Source organism: Manis pentadactyla, chromosome 9 (genome assembly GCF_030020395.1).
Source record: "Manis pentadactyla isolate mManPen7 chromosome 9, mManPen7.hap1, whole genome shotgun sequence".
NCBI lineage: Eukaryota > Metazoa > Chordata > Mammalia > Pholidota > Manidae > Manis > Manis pentadactyla.
This window is the reverse complement of record NC_080027.1, coordinates 119,322,439-119,339,831: the sequence shown is the minus strand read 5'-3', so window position 1 is coordinate 119,339,831 and position 17,393 is coordinate 119,322,439. Positions and strand designations below refer to the sequence as shown.

At 43.7% G+C, this 17,393-nt stretch overlaps 1 long non-coding RNA gene across 1 annotated transcript in view; it reads right to left on the bottom strand.

Moving 5' to 3' along the window:
* LOC130684964 (uncharacterized) overlaps positions 1 to 14,741 on the bottom strand; it is a 180,330-nt gene extending 165,589 nt beyond the window's left edge. Inside the window, exons 1-2 of the long non-coding RNA XR_008999405.1 lie at positions 13,894 to 14,741; positions 10,119 to 10,210 (exon numbers count right to left, since the gene is read on the bottom strand). This is a non-coding gene — a long non-coding RNA (uncharacterized LOC130684964). The remainder of the gene's footprint in view (positions 1 to 10,118; positions 10,211 to 13,893) is intronic.
* Positions 14,742 to 17,393: the final 2,652 nt, after the last annotated feature.

Genomic DNA, 17,393 nt, shown 5'->3' with positions numbered 1-17,393 from the left:
CCCTGGTCTCGAGACCTGTTGATTCAGGGGGAAAGAATCTCGTAGCTTTTCTTCTTCCTCTTCACCCTGTGGTCACCAAGCAGGTCCAGGTCTTCACCCTCAGAAGCTGGGGAACCCTGTGGGAAGCATCCCTCAGGGTTCCCCAGCTTCCTGTTTAGATACGCTGCCTGCCCCGACAGGCCCTGCCCCTTTCAGTTCACCAACATGTTCCTATTGTCACTTTGATCTCAAGGGAGAGAACAGGCGCCCACATTGAGCAAGCACGTAATAAATAGTTGTTGAATAATTAGGCTCATCTTACTCTTTATCTGACATGTCAGGTCTAAATGACCCCACTTGGAATTCAAGCATCCCTGGACCCAGCGTCCTCTCTCACTGCATTAGAGCCAATCCCTCCACCCTGGGGCCCATAACTCACTGCTGCTCCCCAGAGGCCAGCGTGATTCTGAACCGCTGGGAGCTGCCATCCGGGCATTCTCCCACGTTTGCCCCCATTCCACCGTCCTTCATCCATCTTAATTCTCTCCACACTTTCACTGACCTGAAAAGGCACTTAGTGAATGGCCACACTGCAGTGCAGTCCCAGGTCCTGTAAGAAAACCCTGATTTGGCCACTGAGGGGCTGGTTCCTGTTTGCGTGCAACACTCGCTGCTGCCTCTGTTTGCTCGTGTTCTCCCGCCGATTCAGATGTGGGTCAAATCACATTGCCCGCCCCCTCCACCCGCCAATGCTGGAAGGCTTCCTGAAGCCAGAGACTATTTCAGCCTCTTTTTAATCCTATTTTTAAGTCCCTGACTGCACTGTCTCTCCTCATATGTCACAGGACAGCCACACTTACACCCACCCCTAATGACCAGCATGGCTCCAGACACACAGCAAGTGCTTGACAAATACTCTGCTTTGGTGACCTCTCTCTCTCGCTGACTCCTGTGACCAGTTTCAAGTGAATTTACCAAGTGCTTCAATTAACTCTGGGCCAGACTCAGGGCATTTAGGGGATGCGGACAGGCAGACAGCTAAGTTCACTAGACCATTTAGAAAACTCCCCTCCACCAAATCACCCTTCCATTTCTAGCTGGAAAGACACAAGGAAGGATGAGGGCAGGGAAGGAGATGTGCTGGGGAGCTCTGACCTTCCCACTGAGGCACATAGGCCCATTTCCTGCCATTGAAACACCAAGGTGCATGCGAAGAAGTATTTAGCAGAAAATGCTGTCACTTTGAAAAAAGTTGTGGTCAGGGACACCTCAGGCCCTGGCCCGTGCCCAGCACCCCAGGCCAGCCAGCGGTGGGAACAAGGGGGCTCCATGTGAAAGAAACGGACTCCACCCTGGGACCCCATTATCAAACTAGGGAGATGACACTTCCCCATGTGAAAATGACCTAAGAACTCTCCTGACATGAGGCTTAAGTTCTGCTTATACTGTCGGTATTGGGACTTTTGTTCACAGTCCTAGAGAGTTAAACTTAATATAAGAATTGCTTGCTAACTTGGGAGAGACAATGTGGCCATTGAATGGCCTAAGGGCACATTTATAAAATGCGGTGAGGCTGGCGCTCGGGACTGGCTGTTTCATGTGTCTCTCTCCCCACTTGGCAGCACCTCTGCACTGACTTTTCCAGTTTCTGAGCTGCTGATTCCTCTGTGTGGAAAGAAAATGGAGGATGAACCCAAAGAATTCATCTCAGGTCTGACTATGAATCTCTCAGTCTGTGACCTTCAAACAACCAGAGTCTTTATTCTCTCATCATCCTTCCCAGGCACACACAGGGGCAAATGTCTAATAAGACATCTCCCCTCTGGGGAATTTTTTCTTTAACAGAGGTCATATTTCACATCAAAGTAAAGAATCCACATGAGTTGGAGTTCAGGCATCAGCCTGGCAGACGGACAAGGAATCCTTGGAGCTGACCAGTCAGACTCAGGACTCTGAACCTCGGATCACCTTCTTCCCTGTCCAGCAGCAGGATGTTTGCAGCAGGTGGAGTAGGCCAAGGCCTAGCGCTCAGATCTGCATCCCATTGGGTGTTTTTATTCCTCATGTGTGTAAGTTCACAGATTACCACATGCAAAACTGGGCAAGTCATAAAGAATTCCCAAGAATTCCAATTTCCATATGGAAAGACATAACAGGGATATAAGGATGTCGGTACTAATGCTATTGCATTTGCAGATCGACTGTGATCTCACTGTATTAGACTTGAAGCGTATGTCGCTTAGTTGCCGTACATCCTGTAGAAAGATATCACTCATCTCAATTTATAGATGGGGAAGTTGAGGCTTAGGAAGGGTAAGCAGCTTTTCCAAGGTCATTTCAGGAGCGAACGGGGGCACCACTATTGTTAAGTGTCCGTTGCCTATAAATCCCAGGGTCCTCCTGGCGATCTCTGGCCAGAAGGGTCCTCAGGCAAGGGATGCCCTTCCAGAGGGAGGACCGTGAGATGATGAAAAGGCATGAAGCTGCTGCCAGCCCTGGCTTCTCCATTCCCCTCTTGCACTCGACTCCTCCAAGCAGGGCTGTGCAGCTCATATACAGACTCTTCCCTCCACGGCAATACTGGCTAAGACAACTTTTGTTAAAGTGCACATATGTTTTTGGAAATGTTCTCGAGTGTAAGTATATAAAAGGCTGGGTTAAGACAGTGCCTGGGGCTGGGGGTGGGGAGGAGACCCGACACTCCACAGAAAACTGGAGCAGCAGCTTCAAAAAGTGGTTTGATACTCTTCCCCCCCTTTTTGATCTTAAAAATATCTGGAGCCCCAGACAGCCACCAGCCGCTTGGGCCAATGGGTTACCGTCACCCTCACGACCTCACTGCCTCACTGCAAAGGCTTCTAGTGAACAGAACTCGTGTGTGTGATGGAAAGCAAGCGAAAGCACGAGAGCCAGAAAAATGCTGGGGTAGACAGAGACGGCTTCAGAATCATTGGTGGCAAAGCAGGACGGAGACGAGAAACGCTGCAGCGCTCTGTGTGCTCCGGGAAGCATGCTCCTTGGGCGGCCCTGACACCGAAGAGATTCCAGTTTAATGTCTGAGCCCGATTTCATCTTCCAGCCACTCAGTTCCTGATCTCTCAATCCTTCCATCTTGGACCAGGGACAGGGTGGCATTGATGAGTCCCCAGAGGAGTTTGGCTTCTCCAGGGTGATTGTTTTTGTTTTCCTGGTTCGTTGCTTCCTCTTTCCTGAATAGTTCTTCATGAGTGGAGATAACAGAAGTAGACATTGTGGTTATCCCGCCACCATTTGATAGTGCCGTTCACATCTGAGTGCCAGCAAAGGGACAAGTTTATGTGTGTGTTTACGAGTGTGACGTCGGACACTCGCTTGTGGAGAGTGCTGAGCCCCAGGTCTCTCAGAGAGCTGTGACAGCCCCCCATGCCATGGGGCTTCAAGGGTGTTGGGCTGGGCATACTACCTTCCCCAAATCTCACCTTCCATCTGCTCTCCCACCCTTGTGCACATACATGCAGACACCAAACACTCAGATGCAATATATGCATCACAGGGCCAAACCTATCCAACATGCCTGAAATTCATTTCCAAACTCTCTTATTCAAATATCTTTATCAAAGAACATGAAACAAAATAAAACAAGGATATATAGAAAGAAACCTGAAGGAAGCCTCATTAAAATATCAAAAATTGTTGTCTCTGGAGAGAAGAATATAAAATGATTTTTCCTATTAATTTGTTTGTTATAAAAATTTTTATGAGAATATATTATTTTTCAATGGAGGTTACTTAGATTATTTTTTTTAATACAGAATATCTAATATCAAGTGTCTTGGGTTTGAGAACTAAGAGAAAGGCCCTATAAAAAATGATAAGGGTGATGTGTTCTTGGGAGAGTGGAAATGTACAGGAAGCCCCAGAAGGTATTGAAAAGGATTCTAGGAGGGCCGTAAGCATAACCTTTTCCTTTTAAAATAAATATTTTGGAGTCAGTCCCTGGGCTTTAGTTTATCTGCAGAATGCAAACATTGCATTTAATGCTTGTGAAAACCGTTTTCAGTTCGTGATGCACCATAAATACCTCCCACCAGCCTTTTGTCCTGGGAGTTCCCACCTCCCTCAATCCCCTCTCTTCTTGGCTCCTTTCAGTTTGGAGACAGTGCCAAGTCCTGTAGATCCCAATCACAGGTCTTCTAGAACCATCAGGGGACTTGGGGCTGACTCACAATAATGCTACGGATCTAGATGAAGAGTCCAGAACTCTGTAGGCTATTTGCCTGCCCCTCCCTGATAATTAGTCCGTTTCAGCCCATTCCAGGGCAATGCCCACATTTTTCTCCCTTCCGCTATTCAAATATCTTGGCAGGAGGATATCTCCCAACCTAGGGCTCAGGGTCTGGAAAGCAGACTCTGGGTTTGAACCCCAACCCTGCTTCTTCTGAGCCATGTGATATTAGTGACGTTATTCAACCTCTCTGATCCTCCATTTTCTCTTACTGAAAATACAGATATTGATATATCTCACACATAACTCTGTTGGGGGTATATTTAAAAAGATAAAGCATTTTATACATGGCAGTTGTAAGATAGCTTTCCTCTTTCTGGTAACGTAATTTCTTCTTGCCCCCACCAAACCCTGTTTCCTTTTGCTCTAACTTCAGGTAACCCAGACAAAATGCTTTTATTCTTACCAGGTTCAAGTCCCAGGCACCAACATCAACAATCAGATGGGCATCTAACTGCTGCAACTCCAGGAAACATCAGCCCTAGAGAGCCTGAGCCTGCCCCTTAGTTTCTTCTCTCACACGCCCTCAATCACAGCCACTACTCTCTGGCACAGGTTGACTAAATAGCCGAAGATACGCCCTGACCTTTCACCACTGGCTAAATGTCTTCAGATGTTGCCACTTTGATTATAATCCTTGCCTTCTCTTCCTATTATCTCAGACGCCAACCCCATGAGACACATTAAATACATAATGCATTTTGACTTGCATCTGAGCTAGGCTGTCTGGAGTGGGGAGGTTACAGCAGAAGCATATGCCTCCTCCTTAAAATTCAATTATTCAAATTCAATTTCTTCTCTTGCTCCCAGTCCTCACCAGCACGTAGTCTGGGACTTTTCATCAGATCACTCACACTGCCAGCCCTGGAGTCAAAAGTTACTGGCTTCCATTTAAGTGGATTCAGCAGCCGTTTGTGGGTACAATGCACACGGGGGCAGGGGGGCAAAGATGTAGAAGACATAGCAGAAACCCTTAGGAAATCCGTGCCCCAGGAAATAGAGGGACTTACATGTATTTAACCCAAACAGTGCATGACAAGAGCAATTTTAGCGTAAAAGATAAGCAATACAGGAGTGTAGGTGAAAGCAATTAATTATATCTGCAGTGGAAGTAGGCAATCAGCTGGGTAAGATCTCCTATCTACAGTATGGGTGATGAAACACTATATGCTCACAGGAAGTAGAGATTAGAGTTAACGGAAGCAGAATGAGGGACCAAGCATTGTTCTAAACTGGAGGGGGCGGGGGTGGGGGTGGCCATAATAAGAACAGAAGATGAAACCACTGCCTACAAAGAGCTGATGCCATTTCTCAGCTCCACTGCTCTCCCCATATCCTTCCCCTCTCCTCCATATCCATGTACCTTACCCCTTTACCACTTGACACCCCATTAATCCTTCAATGCTCCGATCCCACCTCCTTTGTGGGATTTGTATCCTCGTAGAAACTCACAAGTGGTTGGCACATCCTAGAAACCAAATAAAGGTTCTTTGCATTGAAGTCGGTGGCAAATATAAACTCAGTAGAAAATACATAATAAGACATTAAGCATGTTTTGGTCAAATTATAATGGGAAATATTTATCACTTCTTTGAGCTATAGAAATCTTTATCCAACTTCCTGCTCAAAATACTGTTGGTTATCTCAAAGGTACCTCATATTAATATTTACTGTAGCAATCCAAACTGGTCCTTTTCCAATTGTCCTTATTTCTATAAAGGGTAATATGGGCCAAGAAATTCTACCAGACAGAAACCTAGGGGAACTTTTTGATGCCTCTCTCCCTTACCCGTCATGTGGCATCTTTTGTCTTTCCTTCCCAAATATCTCTTAATCTCCATCTCTAACGCCACCACTGTGTCTCAAGCAGTTATCAGCTCTCACCTGGGACGCCAGGAGAGCCAGCACTGCTCTCTCTGCACCCCCATGGCCCTCTCCAGCCCATTCTAGGGCCCAGGTCTTCCCCTGCTGCCTTTCATTCACACAGCCCAGGGAACAATGAAGAAGTGGGGTTGAAAAACAGGATAAAAGTTTCTTTCCTTTCTTCTGTGGTCCCTCATTTGCCATGACCTGGCATTTTTTGCTATTAAATGTTCTAAGCAAATAAACATTACAGCCAGGCAAAGAAAGACAAGTGCCAAATGATTTCCCTCATTTGTGGAGTATAGAAACAAAGCAAAACTGAAGGAACAAAATAGCAGCAGACTCAGAGATTCCAAGAAGGAACTAGTGGTTACCAAAGGGGAGGGATGTGGGAGGGCGGGTGGGGAGGGAGGGAGAAGGGGATTGAGGGGTATTATGTTTAGTACACATGGTGTGGGGGATCACGGGGAGAACAGTGTAGCACAGAGAAGGCACACAGTGGATCTGTGCCATCTTACTACACTGATGGACAGGTACTGCATTGGGGTGTGGGTGGGGACTTGATTATATGGGTAAATGTAATAACCACATTGTTTTATCATGTGAAATCTTCATAAGAGTGTATATTAATACCTTAATTTAAAAAATTTTTTTAAAGAAACATTACAAATTTAAGTTATTAGCATGAATTTTACCACTAATCTTTCTATTGTACCGTGCAAGCTGAAAATGCAAATAATAAAACCATTTAACTCACTTGCAGAATTACCAAAATTTTGCATTTTATATTTCAAAGTTCATACACGCGTGTATCACTTTCCTGCCAAAACTACGGAAATGCTGCACAAAATGAACCTTTTTTATTCCACTTCTTGACACATGAAATATTGAGCAAAGTTCTCAAGTGTTAGCTTTCTGATGGGTGAGGAAGGACTGAAAGAAAAAGAACTACCAATTGCCCTATTTTCCCCTTTCCTTCAATGTCATCATTTTCAGGGTAAGTGATTGGCTAATAGAGGGAACAGCAGGGGTCAGAAAGGATACGGCAGGGTTGCTTGTCATTTGTGTTTCCCAGAACACCCTTGTGTGCTTTCTGTGTCAGGAGCAAATGCTGGTTCAGAGAGAGAGAGTAGGGCCTCTTGAGACAATCAGTGTCCCCACTTGCGCAGTCGAAGATGGAACATCCTGTCCTGGTGCTGTTTTCAGTCTCATGGAGTCCCATACATTGTGCTCCCGTGTATGATTCGGTGCTCATGGAGCACATTGAACGCTATATGTCAATGTGGCAGCCGGAGCAGGACTCAGCAGTATGGCACAGCTCTCTGCTCACGAGCACATCCCATGGGACTTGACTTACAAAAAACACAAGTTCAAAGATAAAATGAGGAATTTCACAATGGCAAAAGCCGAGCATTAAAACCAAGCACAGGCCACACGCGCTCATGAAGTCAGACCTGCCTTCAGTGGAAATAATTACAGTTTGATCTCAATTTCTCTTTGAAAACACACACTCCCATGCACATGAATACACACAGAACCTTTAAAAAAAAAAGGATTGGAAAACTATATACTGAAATATCAGCATGAGCTATCTCCAGGTTTTATCAACGATATCTATTTTTGCTTTGCGTTCTGCTGTGTTTTCTACAGTAAACATGTCATATATTTGCAAGAATAAAAAAATGATATGATGATAAGACTGCTGCATGTCATGTATTTACGATAATAAAAAATGATACAAGACTGCTGCTTAGAAAGTCATCACTTTATGCAGCCCCAGTTAAGAAGAACGTCAGGTCTGTGAACAGGCCCTCCTCACTGCGCATCCTCAAGGCAGCAGCCAATTTCATTTTACCACTTGGAAGAGTTCTTCTTTCCCATTCCCACCAGGATGGGGAGAGAGGGTGCCAGATGGCAGAACGGCTTTGCAGTCCGTTGAAGATAGTTCCATCTATTGTTGGTACAGTTTAAGCACTCAAAATTGTGTCACCTTCTAGTCTGTGCCAATAATGTCATCATTTGATATGGAAACGATGCATACTATTAAAATGGTAATTTGATTTTTAAATATGCCTCAGCAGCCAGCTTGCTCTGACTCAAGTATTTATGTTGCCTTCCCAAACTCTTTCTTCTTGAGCCACAGGGAGAGAGCAGCAAGGATTAAGTTCAAGTGTGTTGTATCTTCTCCATCCTTCCATTTTATTGATTGATTGATTGATTTTTCCCCTTTCTGATGGATAGGATGGGTTTGGCAAATATTCTTAGCCTGGATGGAGTCAGGAAGTGAATTCCGGTCGTTCACATTTGACCACATTGCCTTATTCTTTGTTTGTACACAATGAAATAAAGTGCTCAGTAAACATCTGTTAAATGAATGAATACAGTGTTGTGGGGCTGTATACATGAGTGAAGTGAGGGATTGCCTCAGGGAGCATTTCTAACTAAAAGTTCTCCCTTAGGTCCAGCTGGCAGAACCGATTTTAACTAGGGAGGAAATAGAAAATGATATGCACAGTAGAGTTTCACCAACAGGACCAGACACTTGGCTCAAAGATTTTCCACAAGGTGCCTAGAATTCCACCAAAGAGATTCATTCCTTTAGATTCAATCTTTTTTTAAGCAAACAAGTAGCATTTTTATTTTATCCAGCTTCTTTGAGATACAACTGACATATAACACTGTGCAGTTCAAGATTATAGTGTGTTTATTTGATACACTTATATATTGCAAAACGATTACTACCTTAGCATCAGCTAACACCTCCATCACATCACATAATTATCTTTTTTCTTGTGGTGAGAACATTTAAAATCTATTCCCTTAGCAACTTTTAAATATAATACAGTATTTTTAAACATAGTCACCATGCTGTACATTAAATCCCTGGAACTTACTTGTCTTCTAAATTTGGAAGTTTGTGCCCTTTGACACATCTCCCCTTTTCCCCCAGCATTCTACTCTTTTTCTACACATTCAGGCTTTTTTTAGATTCCCCATATATGTGAGATTATACAACATTGTTCTCTCTCTGTCTCAGTTATTTCACTAAGCATAATGCCCTCAAGTTTCACTCATGATGTCACAAAAAGCAGGATCTCTTTCTTCTTTATGTCTGAATAATATTCCACTTTGTGTGTGTATGTGTGTATATATATATGTATGTATATATGTACATATACATATATATATATATATATACACACCACATCTTTTATCCATTCAGTGACTGACACCTACATTGCTTCCATATATTGCCTATTATAAATAATGGTGTAATGAACATCAATGTGCATATATCTTTCCAAATTAGTGTTTTCATTTTCTTCAGACAAATACCCAGAAGTGGAGTTATTGGGTCACATGGTAGTTCTATTTCTAATTTTTTTGAGGAACTGCCATACTGTTTCCCATAGTGGCCGCACCAATTTACATCCCCACCAACAGTGCACGAGGATTTCCCTTTTCTCCACATCCTCAGCACTGGGTTAAATCATTTCTGAAGTCTCCTTTTAAAGTTCAGAATCCACAGGAAAGGATAACATATGAACTCCTTATTCTTCAGTAGAATTTAGCTTACAGTTCCCTAGTATTCACTAGGAAAGCAGAGAGCAGGGGTCGATACCTATATTTGGATGGGAAAGAGGGGCCAGGCGTCCACTACGGTGCCAGAGAGGCACACCCAGGAGAGCAGGAGAGCGCTGTGAGAACCCCAGGGCTAGGAAAAAAAGGGGGGAGTTCCCCAATAAGGAGCCACGTGAGGGAAGAAAAATGGGGAGAAAAAGGACACTAAATACATTTAAGTAAATGTCACCTATTTCAAATGTTCCCTTGGACTGGCTCACCTTTCTATTGATTGTTTTTCAGTGGGGTCCCAGCACTATCTGGCCAATCACCCAGCTCCTGGCCTCTTGAATGAGTGTTTCCCCATTTACTTCATGTCCAGTGTCCGGCCAGGGAGGGGTAGATACTGGAATGGTCAGAGGAACTAAACCCCTGTAGAGATTCAACTCACCGCTGACATGGTGGCGACTCACCACTGAGTCGTGGTAGCGGATCCAGGTCCTCAAAAACAGAATTAAGTTCCAGAGTTGATTTCAGTGATTTCTAGAATGAGACAGAGGGAAAATGGGACAGAATGGACCAAAACCAAATGAAATGGATTGGGATAGAAAGGAGTATGGTTGAATTTTCACATGGCGAATCTGTAATTTCAACCATGTAAGAATTAAGTATCTCTGAGAATAAATCTTAGACACTTAAAGAAAGATGATGAATCAGTTTCTATAAGATTTAGGTTCAAGAAAACCTAGGTTATTAAAGCATGTTGGCCATGTATAGATTAAATAATAGTCCTCTCATTCAATTTGTTTTTTTTAATGCTGAAATTGGCTGGGCAGTATAACTGAGGCTTCATGACAAAAAGAAGTTTGAATTCTAAGAAACAAATCACCCATCTTCTCAAGTCAATGATTCTGCCAAGCCTGGTTCAGCAACCAACATGGTGAGAGATGGAAAAAGAAATAGAAAGAATAAAAACAAGATGTAATTTTCTTCCTTGTTTAATCATGAAAAGGTTGGCTTTTGCTCTCCTTCCTCTCCAGAGTGTGAGCCTTCAGGGAGGAGTAAGGAATTTTCAACCTGCTCATCCAAATCATTATCAGAGTAGATGAGAGTGAGGTTCCTTGCATGCAAATGGGCCAACCTCACAAAAAAAAGCAATTTGGAATTTAGATAGCAACAAATAAACTGGATTGAAGCTAATTTCAGTGCTTTGCCCTTGCACCAATGGAGCCGAAACTAGGACAGTTATTGAATTGCTTAGCTCCACTCTGTGTCCTGCAGAATATTAGACAGGACTTCTCTCTCTCTCCTTACCTCTCCTCCACACACAAGCTGGCCCAGCACGCATGCTCTGTCTACTTCAAGCTCATGGCTATTATTACCCAATAGATGTCTTATTATCAAATGACTCTCTCCACCTGTGTCATCTGGCCACAGCCAGGCACCATAGGTTACCTGCTAAAGTAAGCCATCTTTTAGTCACCTATTTCTCACCTGGTGTCTCAGAAAATATCCCAGGCATTTAATTTCTGGAGGCATTGTTTTAGCCACTCTCCCCAGCTCCTTTCTACATCTTCCCACCTCTCACGGATTCCTTGTCTAGACCTCTGAAAACAGCTGGTTGCAAAATGCGAAAGTCAGTGAAGTTCATCCTCAAGTCATTTTACCTGCCCCGCCAATATTTCCCCACTCTTGGTGTCCCCTAAAGTCCTTTGTGCCCTCAAGCTTCCTCTTCTCTCATGTCAAATCCTGCTTCTAGAAAGGGCACACTTGCCAATTATATTTTAGTAAGATTGAATTTTTCTTTAAGACATTTGGGCTTTAAGCCCAAGAAGTCTTTCCTTGGTATGCCAAGAGGATCTTTCAAGCGGTAATGAGGAGATGGGAAGGGTTCTCTGTGACTGGGGACTTATACCTCCCATAGCAGTAATGTTCCTAAATCACGGTCTGAGGACACTCGGTCCAACCTGCCCTCTGACACTTAACCCCCCTGACTCAACACTTGCAAAAGACCGCATAGGAGCTTCCTGTGACTACACCTCAAGATGATACAGCTTATGATTGGATCTTCCAGCTTTTGGAAAGTTTATCCTATTATAGAACTAAAACCAGACCTCATCTACCTAAGGAAAATTGGTCCGATCCACCTGCTCATTTGGACAGAGAGCACAAAACCAAACAGAAATAACATTCACAGGGGGCGAATGAAGAAAAGGAAAAGACCTTCGGTGTACTAATGGGAGATGGTATCGTGGAGCAGGTATGCGAGTTCTGGTTTTGTTTTCTGTAACATGCAGAGAAGAGAGTGTTTTCCACCCCAAAAGATTTTGCTCCTTGCTAATTCTAACCACTCCCCAGAGGGCAATTTCCTTTGACTAAATAAGGCTCCTCAGGTGTAATGAGCTGTAAAAGAGATGAATGGGTTCTTCGCCACTTGCAAAACCATTACAGACAAAGCACAGAAGCATCTTGCTTTCTTTGGCCCAGAGAAAGTAAAGCAGGGACTCAACTCAGGAGTGCCGACTTCAAAGCAACAGGAAGGACTGAACCAGACAGTGCAGACGCCCCACCGGCATCCTTCCTGTGGAAGAGACTCTGACGCAGAACTCTTGAAAAAGGCCTCCAACTCATTAAAGCAGCTCTCATTCCAAAGATAAGTGTTCTATGAGATAATATTTACTTGACCCATTCTTTCAGAGAAAGAAATGTAGCCCATTTATAAATGAGCTAAATACACCACGCAGGATTTGGGGACCTCTCAAAGTCATCTATCAGAATGTGGGCTCCACAGATATATCTTCAAAGATGGAAAAGGCTTATTTCTCTTAAAGAATCTGAGGTGGTCTCCCACAGATGGTCTTGGGAGCATGTGCCAGGCCCCAGGCCTTTGATCTGGGCAAGGCAAGCAGAGGCAGAAGAAATGCACATCCTTGGTAGGCAGACTATGAGACTCAATTGTCTCTCACGGCCTGGCCAAAGCTCTATGGAAATAGGTCCACAAATACCTGATTTATGAAGGATCAGGGTATTTACAGCAGGTCTTCCTGATCCTGGGAAATGGAATACTACCTCTGAACAAATGGAAACTAAAAAATAATTACTAAGTTAAAAACGTGTTCAGAGACGGATGTGCCCGCCCAGGTTTAAATTGTTTCATAATAGAAAAGCCCCTGCCAACCCCCAACTCCACCACCTCATATCGACTCTAGGAGGCAGGGAGCTGGGTCTCCGCAGTGCCAAGCATCTGGAGGAAGGGTGAATAATTCAGCCAAACACTTGAATGCCAGGCTACAATCTAAAAATCTGAAAACCTAGATATTTAGGATGATCTGGATAACTGGCTGTATTTTTCCTTTTTTCTTTCTCCAAACTCTCTAAAATGATATTTAGAGGCAGTACATTAAAAGCTAACGGTAAACCACGCATAAAGTGTAGTCATTATAGAGATCCCATTGCTCTGAAAAATTGATATGAATCCTTTCAGAAACATTATGAGTAAGAAACACCTTCTTGACTATAAATCAATAACACTGCATATCTCCCTTCTCCTCACCTCTCCCCCTCTGAATGTCACAGAAGACGCTTAGGAAAACAAGAGAGAATAACAATAAATGATATTACAATGTTGCTTTGAAATGAGAATTGGTTGTATGAGGCATAGGGGAAACAGATGGGAAAGAAATGTACCCGGAGAGGATGATTTTTGTTTAAATAAGTTCATAATATGTGAAATGCACGATGGAAACTGATGGGAGGTGGAGGATCATTGTTTGAATAGCATCAATATAAACACAGATGCAAAAGAAATTGGCTTGGGAGATGGAAGAGCCTAGGCTGAATAATGTTGTATACCAATAAAAACCATAAAAAGGGGGAAAATATATAGAGTAGGTGATTATTTCTGTGATGCTTAAAAATGAACATTTCCATAGATATCAGGGGGAAAGAAAAAATGCCTGAGCTATCCCTTAGTTGGCTGTTTTTGCTACAGTTCATAATTCTTTCAGGTTTAAACACATCACAACTTGACTCTCTGCTTGACTGTATGCTAAGCAGACCTCTATCTTAGAAAGAAAGAAGCTGTATATGGGCCAGTCCTGGGAAATAAAAAACGTGGTACACAGGGTCAGCCTAACTCCCAGGGCTTGCTGACATTCATTCTAGTTAATGAGAACTGCAAAATGTTTAGGGGAGGCAAAGGACAGAAGAGCTGTTGTTCCTCTCACCTGGCTATCCACGCCGGCCTACTGTGCTCTGGGGAGCTGCACGCCTCCCTGTGCCTCTGTGCCTTTTACTATGTGCCAGACTGAATTATCCTGGGGAGAGAGAAAGATGTTTGTTGGTTATATGGTAATATTTATCAAATGTAGCAGTAGAAAGAGCAACTACTCCCCATTGGCACTTCTTGGTACTCCACTAGCTTATCTGAAAATCTTTTGATTGTCTCTGGAAAGAGTCACCATGGATTATAATAATAGCCAGTTTGTATGAAATGCAATATGCCTGGAGAGCATTGGGAAAAATGCATTATCTATATCATCTCATTTGACCCTCACAATTAAGCAGTGAAGTAGGCTGATTGCCCCTATTTTTTAGGTAGAGAAAACAAAACTAAGAGACATTTAGTATCCTCACAATACTTATGGGGTAGGCTGATTGCCTCCATTTTACAGATCGGGAAAATGAGACCAAGAGACATCTACTAAGTTGGCCAAAGTAGCATCGTTATTAAGGAGAGATGGATGCACATTTCCTGAAACTCATAGCTGGCTGCCTTGACTCCCTAGTCATAATTGATCTTACAAGCATGACTTCATTTGAGGGATGTGAGCAACATTCACCCTAACCCGGTCGCCCTTTCAGAGGTATCTGAAATGCCATCATTAATCATTCAACATTTTGTATTAAGCATTGTTCTTTTCTTGCAGGGCTCATTTTGTAAGGGACCAATGTCTTAAAAAAAAAAAACAGTGTGTCTATCTACTTACCTCTATGACAATTAAGTCCCAGAGAAACCTGGACAATGGAGAGAGCAGAGAATGCAGAAAAAGAGAGAGAAGAAAAGAGAAGCCACCCCAAACAACCTTTCCCTACTTGAACCTTTTTGCACGGGCAAGGCTCATAACAAAGGAGGAAAATAAAAAGTGGTAGGAAAGATTATGATTAAACATAAAGCATTTCTAAATATAAAGACATTGGCATGGTCAATAGCAAGAAGCTAAGGAGGGTCCTTCCTCAGAGATTTCCAAGCTGAGAGACCTCTCCTGGGTGAGTTGAAGGGAATCTTTCCAGGAGACAGAAGATGAGCGAGGTGATCCTCAGAGGGGGCTCCCCACACTGGGTATCCAATGTGCTGGTGCTGACCTTGGAGCTCGGAGAGGAGACAGGCCCCTCCTGCTTCAGCTCTATTGCTGTTATTGTGGAAGAAGAAAAAGCTCTTCTTTGTGAGAAGGGTCGGTGTGGAAACTCAATTCCCTGTGTGATTAAGAGCCAGAAGGATGACCAAGCAAGGAAGAAGGGGTAGAACTCTTTGTTGCCGAGAACCAAAAGGGGCAGACAGTCCTTAGAACGTGACGAGCAATGGCCTTGTCAGCAGGGTGACAGCACTCCTGGTTGACCTGATGCGCGGCTGTTCTGGCAGTGTCGCAACTGCATTAAGGGGCTCACGTGTGCGTGGGTGAAGGAGTTTTCTTCTTCCAGATCCAAATATTATTTTGTTGCACCAACTGCAACTTATAGTTCCATGAACAATGAAGAATTTTATTTTACATCCGTTTCTCCGCCATCTTCCTTGAAAACTCTCAGCATGTGCAGTTCCCAGCCCCAAGAACCCAAGCAATATAGACTTATTCCTGAAGTGAAGCCAGAGATTTGGGATAAAAAACAAATCAGAGAAGCAGTTTTTTCCTATTTTACAGAAAACTTGCCTGAGACAGAAGTTCCCTTTGAGGGGCCTGTGCATCCATCCCCCGGGCCTTGGGCAAGAGGAAGGAGCATCACTCTGCTTCCCTGTCTCGGTGTGGTTGGTTTGGGTTGGTCCTCTGTGCTGTGAACACTGGCGACTGCATATATTCCAGTGTTCCCAGCCTCGGCTCTGACATGATAAAGGCATGGCAGAGAAATCCTTGAGCCATTCTTGGCGTATTATTTTCTCCATTCCTTTGAGACCACCCCTATTCCCACTGTTGACAAGGGACCACCTTTAAAACTCCAGAGCCAGAGGACAAAGACTCCACATTGTCAGCTTCCTTGATAAAGTGCTGAGATTTCTAGTGCAACACACAAAAAAAATTGGAAGCCAAGGAATGCTCCTGAGTAGGACCATCTCTGCCTCAACTGCCTCCCCCACATGTAGCAGAGGGAGAGGAAAGAACTGGAGAGGATCTAAGAAACAGAGGTGTGGGTCCATTTTTGGGGCATTCCCCCACTACCCTCAGATAATTTGGAAGAGAGGACTAAAAGAAGAACCTCTGGTTTTCTAGGGGTCAAGGAGATAAGCTCTGTGTCTTGCTGGTCCCACCCAGAGTCACAGCCTTCAGCATTCCTTTCTCTTGTTGCTTTGGGCATGTGACCCATAGAGCAGGGAGACTGTAAGGTGGTAAGGGGCAGGGTGAGGACCCCTGACAGTACCTTAGTTGTCAAAAAATGACTCAGACTTAAGTGACCCCAAAGCCCAGGAAAAGGGCTAGGAAGGGCCAAGAAAGGATCAGAGGAGCACAGGGACCTGCAGATCTCAACAAGGACGCTGAAGAGGAGCTCCTACGAACCTGGGTCGGATGGCAGGGGTACAGCAAAGCCAGAAATACTTCAGTGAAAGAGGCTCATGTAGGATGAGGACAACTGAACACTTGCAGTGGGTCAGCGTGAAAGGAGCTTCCTCGAGGGCTCGGCATTCATGGTATTTCTCAAAGGATGACAGCTAAGATGAGAAGAGGTGCAGCCTCGGACCTGGGCCGTTCTTGCTCAGACGGCACTGCTGTGGGGAACTGTTGTAAAATCACCCCAGTTAAAAGTCAGCGCCAAGGAAGAGGGAGAGGGAAAAAGCTGAAAGGTTTTTGGTTTTTTTTTTCAGTATTAGAATGTAACTGAATTATAACACTACTTGCCTAAGAAGATACTACAGAGAACTAAGTTTACTTTAAAGTGAAGAGCTGGTCTCTGCATCTGCTGGAATGAGGGCTCAGATTCAGAAAATTACATCGGTTTTTAGGAAAATGAAGAAATTTATTTTAGTCCACTGGAGCCTGTGTCCTTGAAAATTCATTTCCAAGAAATGGGTTATGTTCCATGGGGACACTTTTATTACACACTGTTAAGAAATGATGTAAATAAGGATGTGCCAGTAGAATCCCATGATTTTTCCCTGCTGCTAAGCCCAGCACTTCCTACAGTCCTAAAGGAATCTGGGTTTGCTCAAACTTTTCCACTCTGAGAAATGATCACTACGGGAGAGAAAAGTTTTAGCCTCAGCCTGGCTAGCTGCAAGGCACCATCTCATTAGGATTATTTCCCAATTAATTATGTAAACGTGATATTGATTATTAATTAGAACACTTAGTGATGCTATTAAAAACTTTGAAGATAAATCTTTTTGACTTGTATTTAACTGGCAGATTATATAAGCAATAAAGAATACATGAGCAATAGCTGCATAATTACATTTCATGAATCGCAGAAACCTGTAAGGGATGTGGGGAGATTTAATTGATGTTTAACAAGATAACTA